We start from the raw sequence: 9473 nt of genomic DNA, 5'->3' as shown, positions 1-9473 counted from the left end.
AATTGCTTTAGATGAACTATTTTGCACGTTATGTAGTTGGAAATTGCCATTTATAATTTCAAAGTTCTTTGACCTGCTACTGCACAATTTTATCCCAACTATTGAAAGTTTTCAATTGTTCTGTGCAAATTAGTGTTTTTTTCTTTTTTTTGCCTTGTTTGCATTTAAATATTCTGTAGTTTATCAATTTTTAACTATGCAGAAGATGAATGCAATTGCAGTCTGTCTTGCTGTTGTATTTATTGAAGTACAGGTGTTCCAGCCATTGTAGAGGTAGCTCTGTAAGGGTAACCTGGCGTATGCTGTGCACAACCCTTGATTGTGTTCCTTCAAGGAGCATTGCACTGTAAGTACATTAGAATAAACCTTGTGAATGAAGTACATGGCTTAATGTGCAGTAACACTAAATTGGTTTTGTTCATGACCTCTATTTTCTTTCTGAAAATATTAATTGAAATGTGGTTGACGGTGCAAATAAACAAAATGAGATATTTTCTGAGCAGATAGTGTAGAAAGCTTGTAGGAATTGAAAGACACGTATGTCGGTTTGGTACCTGTGCTGATAAGAATTTTTGTTTTTTGTCATAGGTAAGTATTTCCTAAATTATGCAAATTGACATTGACATTTGATAAATGACATAGTGTGTAAATCAGTTTAGGAATTATTTTGAGGGGGAAAAAATATTTTTTAATATCTAAATATATTCAACATTATAGGAAATTATAGGCTAAATAAATGTTTAGGAGTGAAATTTACTTGTCGATATTCAACTTAACAAATGAACAGACCTTTTCATATCACTGAAAACATTTTCTTTTAAATTTGTGTCCACAAGCAATTATTGGATTAANTTTTTTCCTACCTCACAGGTTGTTGTGAGGTAGAAATGGCGAATGTTGTTGAGGATATATAATTTTTCGGAATGAATTTTGTTCATCAGTTTTCTTAGCAAATTTGCCTCTAATCTACATTGTTTTTTGATGATTAGTAAAACTAAAGACATTATTGGGAACATAGTTTGTTTCAACAGCTGGGAAAGATAGGGAATGTTACTTTTCAGATGATATGAACTTAAGAGGCGGCAACATAGTTTCATAACTGGTAAATATCCAGAGAATGGATTTTTCAAGCATTAATCGAAAGCCTTCCACCTCTTGAGGTGAGGAGATGTTTCAGACTGCTTATTTATATATGTGGAGACGAAAAAATTATGATCAAGAACGCAAGACTGGTTCCAGGTTATTTCTCAATATAATTTTTCATGCGTTGCATCATATTTGGACCATTTTAATAATTTAGATTTCAAGCTTCTGAATCTTTTTTAATATTTAGGAGAAGAAATGACTGGTTTCAAGTGTATAACATTAACACTCAAAGCGGATCAGACGCTTTGGGCATCTGTACTGTACAGGGAATGGATTTCTGTTGCAGATTAAATGTGGTAATTCAGTATATTGTGTTTAATTGGTAAACTTTCTAAACAAGCTCAAATTCTCCAACATGCCTCATTCACAATTATTTCCACTCACCTTATTGTACTCTGCATATTCAGATTAATTATTAAAAATACAGTAGTAATGGATAACAATTACAGCAGCCAATTTTCTTCTCTCGTAGATATTTTTGTCCAGGTTTGTTTCAAGGGTTTCTGACACATAAAGCATCGTCAGCCTTTGAGTTAATTTTGAGTGCATTGCTTGTAAGTAAACCTTTACAATGGGTAGATTTTGCTGTTTTGCTGTGGATTTCAATGATTGCCCAGGCAGCTTTTAATATTTAGCACACAGGATTCGTAAGACAATGTTACGTGCACAGTTTGATGAGTTTTAACGTCGATGAATATGATCTGGTGAGTAACCGGTCCACCTGAATCCAACAAAAGTATACGTCAGTAGATGGCAATAATTTGGTGACTGACACTCAGTAATTGCAACTGAATCCTCATAAATGTATCCTGCTTAATTTGTCACACTAGACTTGCATTTGGCGAAGTTGTGGAATTGTCTTGAATAATAATCAAGGTTATATATTTGACAAGTTGAAACTTGTTTTGTCATCATTGATTCTATTTAGATGAATAGTTTAAGGAACATTTCCTTCTCTACACTGTTCCATTGATATGTGGTCCTCTGGTACGTCACCTAAAAAACTTTCCTTCAAATCTGAAGCTAGGCCATGCTGATGATTGGCTATTTTAAAGCCAAGTCCAATCTTTTTCATATACAGGGGAATCACAGGACAATGATTCAGAGCAGGAATCCTGATTCTTTTCTGCTCAGCCATTTGTTGAAATCAGCCAAGTACAGGCAATAGATCAAAAATGGAACGTTCCTTATTTTTTCACCTATTTTTTCACATACACTGTATCCACCAACAGGCATCCGATGAGGTAAGAAGATTAGATCAAATGTCATTGTTGATAATTTCCATCAGAAACGCATTCATTGACTGAAGTTGAATATAATGCATAAAATTGTAAAGACTAGAATATGCACCAGACATTGTGGTTAAAATAGTTTGACTGACCTGCTACAGCGTTAGTGGGTTTTCTGGCCGTGATAATCTCGTCCCAGTGGCACCTGTGCCAAATCATTGATCTGGACTCTTGCCTACCAGTCGTATCAAAAGATATGGTTTGAATTTAAATAATGTATTCACGTAAAGTGGGTTTCTCAATGCTCCTGTTTTTGTATCTAGAAACATCCTGGTTTAAATATTGTAGCTATAGAAATCCACTTTTGTGAAGGAGTATATGGTGAGACGTGTTCTATCGTAGGCTAAGGTCAATCCTTTGTTCACAGAAAAAAAGAAATCTCATTCAGTAATTATTAACTGAAATAATTTGAAAAATAAACTTGAGTTATTTTAGTTCGGAATGAATGTATGATGCCCTTTATCAATTGAAATTGAACTAATGTTTTAATACTGAGGCATATTTTCAACATTCTAACTGCATAGTTTTTCAGATGTTGGGTTTGTAATTGTCAGTTTAAAATCCAAATCTTGGAACTTCAGCAGTGCTGAATAAGTATTGCTATCATCTGCGTAATATTGCTCTTACTGACTTTACCATTTACGATTTTGATTAATGCTATCATTTGTATAACATTGTTCTCTTACGTTTGCCATTTACTGGTACAAAGATGCCTCCTCTGCAATTCCCTTGTAAACACTTCAAACCCTTTTTTTCTATATTAAAAAAGGTGATTTAATAGATGGCAGCCAGACTTGATTTTTTTTAAAAAATCATTCCCATTTAACCATGGAGTGAAGCAAAATTAACCATCTGTAATTACAATGATAAAATAAATAAGCAAACTGTCTGAAGAGAAAAGTATTCATTTTAGAAAGGGACTATGTTCTACAAAGAAGTTATATTCCATATTGTGAGAGGCAGTGCCCATTTTGGAACTGAACTGTGCAGGTGAGAAAGATCCTAGTTTGTTATTGCTAGTTTTCAGCTGGACAGAGAGGAGATTCTCTTTTAGTCTTGCTACCCCTGATATTATAATGAAAAACATTAGCCTGGGTTCCCACTCTTGATTGGCAGCCGGTACTCATTGGAATGTGAGTGTGCATGAATGTCAGGTGAGGACAGGGTTGTTTGCATTGCGCTCTAAGGTTCCTTGTTTGATGCTCATCTGCCGATTTCATGTGTAGGATTCCCCTGGTCTGTGAGATAGCAAGATACCGAAGAACACCTGAAACAACCCCAGCAGGAGATGGGGTTTGCAGGGGCAAATAATAGAGTAATGTCTGGGATGTTGGTCCAAGAATTGCTGTAGCAATGAGATCAAAAGTTTTGAGAATCAAAGTTTCGCATTGATTGTGGCTTCTTCAAATATGGGGATTTCAAATCAAACTTCAAGCTCATAACCTCTTTCCCACCAAACTGCTGATTTCCCTAAACTGTTTCAACACTTGTTTAATGCAAATTAGCATCACAACCTGTGACAACATGCACATTTGAGATTGAAACAATAATAATAATCATAATTAGAATGAAAGGGTGCACAATTTTTTCCAGTAAAGTACAACTATGGGATAACTTCCTTGTCACCTGTGGCTTTGCAGATTTTTTCCATGCCCCTTTGAGGCTCCATTAATAACCTGTAGAATCTTGGCTGAGCTGAGATTCAGTGCAATGGAAGGCAAGGAAGTGGTTCTTGCTTCCTCTTCCTACACAGAAACGGATTTTTAATTAACTACTGTGGGTGATGTCCTTGGTGTGTATTTTGGATTAGGAGATCACTGGGTGAGCATACTTGCATTATTTTCCCAAATCACAGTGTGCTACATCGTTCCTGGAATTCAATATAATATGATGGTTATCCAGACATTTTGGGGAATTTGATCCTTGGCAAAAAAAAATAGTGACGGTAAAAGTGATGTTTCATTGGAGAGCTCCCAGCAGATATTTTCACCAGATATGGTTATTGGTAACTCCTCAGTGGGCATGTTAGATACCTGTGTGCTCTGACATCGTTCTGACCATTTCACAACCAATTACAATATTGATCACAATTTAGAGTACATTTTGATCATTGCTAATTTGGGTTGCAAAACAAACCACCTTTTCCATGACAACTTTTATTGTGTTAACCCAAAGGCAAAGCTGTTGGTGGAGTTCATTTTGCACTTAGAGCAGGAGTAACCTAGGTTTGATGTTGAAGTGGGACCATGACTTTGGTTAAAAAAAACTAATTGCTAATGCATCAGTGAAGAATCTGGCATATTATTTCTCTTTTGAACTGCTCTTGTAAATATGTTCCCTCTTCTAAAGATGCTATGTCTCCCTTTGTCCCCTACAGTGGGATTCTGTTTGTACACACTCCAGTACTTTGTTCATTTATAATTGGACTTGCACAAAAGTTCAACCGGCGGGGGGTGATGTTAAAAGGTGTGCAATCATAGCTGAATCCAATCTTACCTCAACCAATGCAAGTCTTTCAGCTAGACTGGACAGAAGTCAAGAGTGGGAACACTGCAGATTTTCTTGTCATTAACCCAGTCATATTATTGTCCTGTTGCGTTTTATTTGGATATGAGCTAATTTGAGCCCACCACATTCTGGCTTCTTATTGCACTACACGTTATTTCATGTCACAGAAGATGTTTTCTGGTAACCAATACATCTCCATATCTCCTTGAAAGGGGTTATCGTTGTGAATGCAAATTGCCTATTTTTAATTCAATATCTTGAATATGTGTTGAATTTCATTTTACCCCACCCCTCCAAATTTAAAACTATTTGGAATATTGTATAGTTTTAACAAAATCCGATTTTGATTGCAGTTCTTCAGGTTCTAGGTGACCATCAAATGTCAATTTCTTGTGTGGAGTGAAGAGCTAAATGTTAGTTGAGCCAAATTATCTCCCAGGTTATTCAGTATTCGGGGATGAATTTCCAAGAGTCCTCTCATAAGCAGCAATTGATCAATTTTTAACAGGAATTTCTTTCTAAGAAGTTATCATTGTTCTTACAGACTTAGTTCACTTTTTGGATTTTTTTTACAAAAAAAAGGTCTGGCTGTTGGTTTTATGTTCTTCTACTGTGTGTGGTCCAAGAGGCCTATACATGCTTCTGTCACAAGACTTGGGATTATTTTCAGATAGGATTGTAATCCTTCCATTCTTCCCTGCCCCTTCCTACACCAGCATTCTACTTCTGAAACTATTTTGTCAGATGTCTCAGTATTCTGAGTTGCATGCCCCAAATATTATCGATGAAGAATTTAAGCATTAGATAAACAGCTAGCTTGTTGAAAGCTATCAAAAAACTCCTTCAGCACTGAATTATTTTTAGTTATTTGAATTTTGCATTTATTTTTAATTGAATCATTGTGGGACAGAGAGAGTGGGATGATAATTAGACGTTTGATATTCTAGAACTTATATTGAATTCAAGTAGTTTGACATGGAATGTTTTCTTTTATCTTTCATGAACTAATTATGCTTAACACCTATGAGATCAGAAATGGTTTCACAACTGACCAATGGGCCCCGTGATCAATAGATAAAATACCAGTGGAAAAGATCCTGTAGCTGCCACAAGCACAATTAAAATATATATTCTCTACTGAATGAAAAGTTATTTAACCTGATGTAATTCATCTATCATACATGCTCACATTTGTGTGTCTATTATCATCTTTTCTGTGGAAAAAAAATAGAAAAATGTTTGCTTAATGTATTGCTTTGTGCATTAGTTAATACAATTTATCCCAAACATTAATATGTAAAAGTAGGACATAACCTTAAATTTTTTTTAAGGTTAGGATTTATTCTCCACACCTCTCACTACTGAATGGATTATTGAGATTCTCAATTAAATATGAATCTAATGTGATAAAGGGAGAATGAGATAGAAGGACTATTTTGTTGAATATTGTACCATAGGGTGTTCGTCAGCATTGGTATCGCAGAGGTTGTTCTGTTCTTAAATTTAGGCTTTTATTCTTTTGTCAAATTATAGACTAAAACCATTGTGACAGTGTGACCTTGCAGACAAAAACCAAGCCAAATTGAATTAGTCATGACCAAATCTTCCATCGGATACACGTTCCTGTTCAAAAGCTTGGATGATCCAGACTCCTTAATCCTGGTCATCAGCAGTCTCGGATCCCAAGGTGAGGATGATCATCACCGCCAACAATCTTAACTGTCCAAAATTGTATTCTGTGTGGGCAGGTTTTGGTGTCTGCCTTAAAAACAGTTTGACACTGATCGAAATGGATTCATAGTGCATGTAGAATTTGTATTTCTATAATTTAATGCATATATTCAGATGACTATGACTGGGTTAAAATGCTCAAAGAAATATATTAGCACAATCAAGATTTTAGAATTGATTGTTAGACTAGGTGTTTTCATTTTTATACATTGCTTTAATATACATATGGAAGAAAGTGTCTTGCCCAGTATAGATAATTCAGTGAGAATAATTCACCAAATATAGAGAAAGGCACCAAACTTCCTTTCTATATTTCACTTCTTAGTCCTGATAGCTGGCTGAGTGATATTACAGTTAATCTGTTAGTGTTAATCTTAGCTGTGTAGTCAGTGATTTTCCATGTTTTTTTTATGACTGGCTGACATAATGGGTGGAAAGGATTGCATTCTTATCCTTCCCATTTTCTATCATTCTCTCCTGAAGCAACAAATTTTAATATCTGAGATTGCATTTTAAATCTGCAATCTGTTTGGAACCCTCATTGTGTTGACCAATTTTTCTTATCCAGTAATTTTGAAAAATTGGAGAGTTGATGAGAATGCTTTGCGGTGTGCATATGTAAACAATTTGATGTTTTTAAACTTTTTTTGTTTAACCACATTTAAGTTTGATACAGATATTTATAGATAGCTTCATTGTTACATGGAAAGCATTATGTTCATAATGTGTATATAGTCTAAGAAGGGTCATTGTTTGCTTTTAAAAAGGAGCAGGAAAAAAAGCTTAAAAGTAAAGTAAGAAGGAGCCTTTTTTCTGTATTCTGCCCTTATTATTCATTATACTTGCAATCCATTTCCCCTTTCCACACTGCATCCACACACAAAAATTCAACTCAAAATAAACAGATGTCGCTTGTAATTTCTGTTGCCTATTTAATAAAAGATAGTTATAGCAATTTATATATACCCTTTCATAAAAAGTAATGCGAATGAAGTTTTCATAAAAGCTGGTTTGTGTAGATCTAGGTAACAGACCTGTTCATGTTGTGGTCCTGAACAGCGTGAGGTTTTGGAACTAATTGATAGCAGTCAGTGCAACATTTGGTGCTTTGATCTTATGGAAACAATTGAGTGACATTTTAAGATTGCAGAACCCATATATATTATATTAAAAAAAAATAGTTTTCTAAATATTATCAAAACTCTTAACAATTCCTGGAGTCTCCATGTGCACATTGATGGCTTTTTTTGAGAAAGTTGAAACATAATTTAGTAATAATGCTACCTTTAATAAATGTTTCAAAATGGAGGCTCTTGGTATGGTTTTCTTGTACCATGTGAAGTCTCAACTCATTGCAAACGAAGTGCAATTTTTATACTTCACAGTGCCATCCAGACCTTGAACCTTAAGTTCTGCTGCAGTGCAATAAAGGTAAGCATGAATGAAGGCATTTTAGGGATGCTGCCCCTCATTATGTATGCATTGTATTGAAACTCAGCATTTCTTTACAGTACAAAAAATGTGATTCTACATGCAATCAGATTAGCCAAGTGTTAATTTGTCTTTGGAGATTTAATCAAAATGAGTTCTGTAAATATATTTTTGGATATAATCAAAAAAAATGTAATTCAGAAATGTTGCAGATCTTTTCAACAAACTGCAACAGCATTCACTTTTAATTTGAAATCTCAATATGTTACATTGTGAACAACATCAGGCCCAACATATCAATGATTCATTTAGAGGTGATTTTTTTTCTTCACCTGTGAGGTTCTCATAAGAAAAGTTGCAATATGAAATCAATTGCAATGTGATCTTATTGCTTTAATAGGCATTTGAATTTAGACGCACCTGATAAATGGCAGATTATAGTGTACACTTTAAAATGTATTTTAAGGTATGACCTTTACAAGTTAAAATAATGAGATTTTCTGTTTGTCTATATACTTTGTTGGATATATCTAGTTTTTTTTGTCTTGTATTGGCACGAGATTTTGTCCCCAACTTTTCTTTTAACCCTCTCACAGGCAATTGCTTGTGTTTTTCCCATGCAGTACAACTATGGACCAGTTTCAAAAAAGGTGTAGTTTTCTTTTTGCATCATAAATATTTGCTGTTTATAACTTCACTAATAGGTTGCAAGTCTTGCTGGTGGTACCTTTCATAAATCATTGCCTGATTTCTCTCTCTCCCCCCCCCCAATCACACATACACACACACACACACACAAATGCACAACTCTTGGAACCTGTTTGAACAACGGATGGAGAGAGGGTTAAAATATCTACAATAATGTGCGCTGCTGTAACTTAGGAAAATTATTGCATTTTAACAAAGATGAGTTGTGGTTCTATTTGGATGAGACTTTCTAATGTTGATAATTGTACTGGCAGTTTGTTTTTATTAATGTCCTGAAATGAATTTTAAAAAATTTAGTTCTGGATCAGTTTAGATAAGATTAAATGTTTTGTAAAATGAAGAGTTGTGTGTCCATCTTAAGTATATTGATGCAGTCTGCTGTGACGTTTTAGAGGAGTGAAGTGTACTTTGTTGGATATTGTCTTGAGTTTTATTTTCAAACGTTGATCTGCTTATCTCACTATTTTTGTGACATATTGAAAAATGGTGCCTTCGTTCTTGTACACAGTGCTGAAGAGCTAGCTGCCAGCACCGATTCATAAGTCATAGGAACAGGTCCTGAGATAGTTTCTACCCCTATGGAGGATTCCTTTGCGTTCATCCTGTTGAACTGGTGAACATAGACCTTTCAAGGGCTGCCTGTATAAGGTAACATTTTTG

The sequence above is a fragment of the Callorhinchus milii genome, unplaced genomic scaffold (assembly GCF_018977255.1).
Source record: "Callorhinchus milii isolate IMCB2004 unplaced genomic scaffold, IMCB_Cmil_1.0 Scaffold5, whole genome shotgun sequence".
Lineage (NCBI taxonomy): Eukaryota > Metazoa > Chordata > Chondrichthyes > Chimaeriformes > Callorhinchidae > Callorhinchus > Callorhinchus milii.
Note: the sequence above shows the minus strand (reverse complement) of the source record.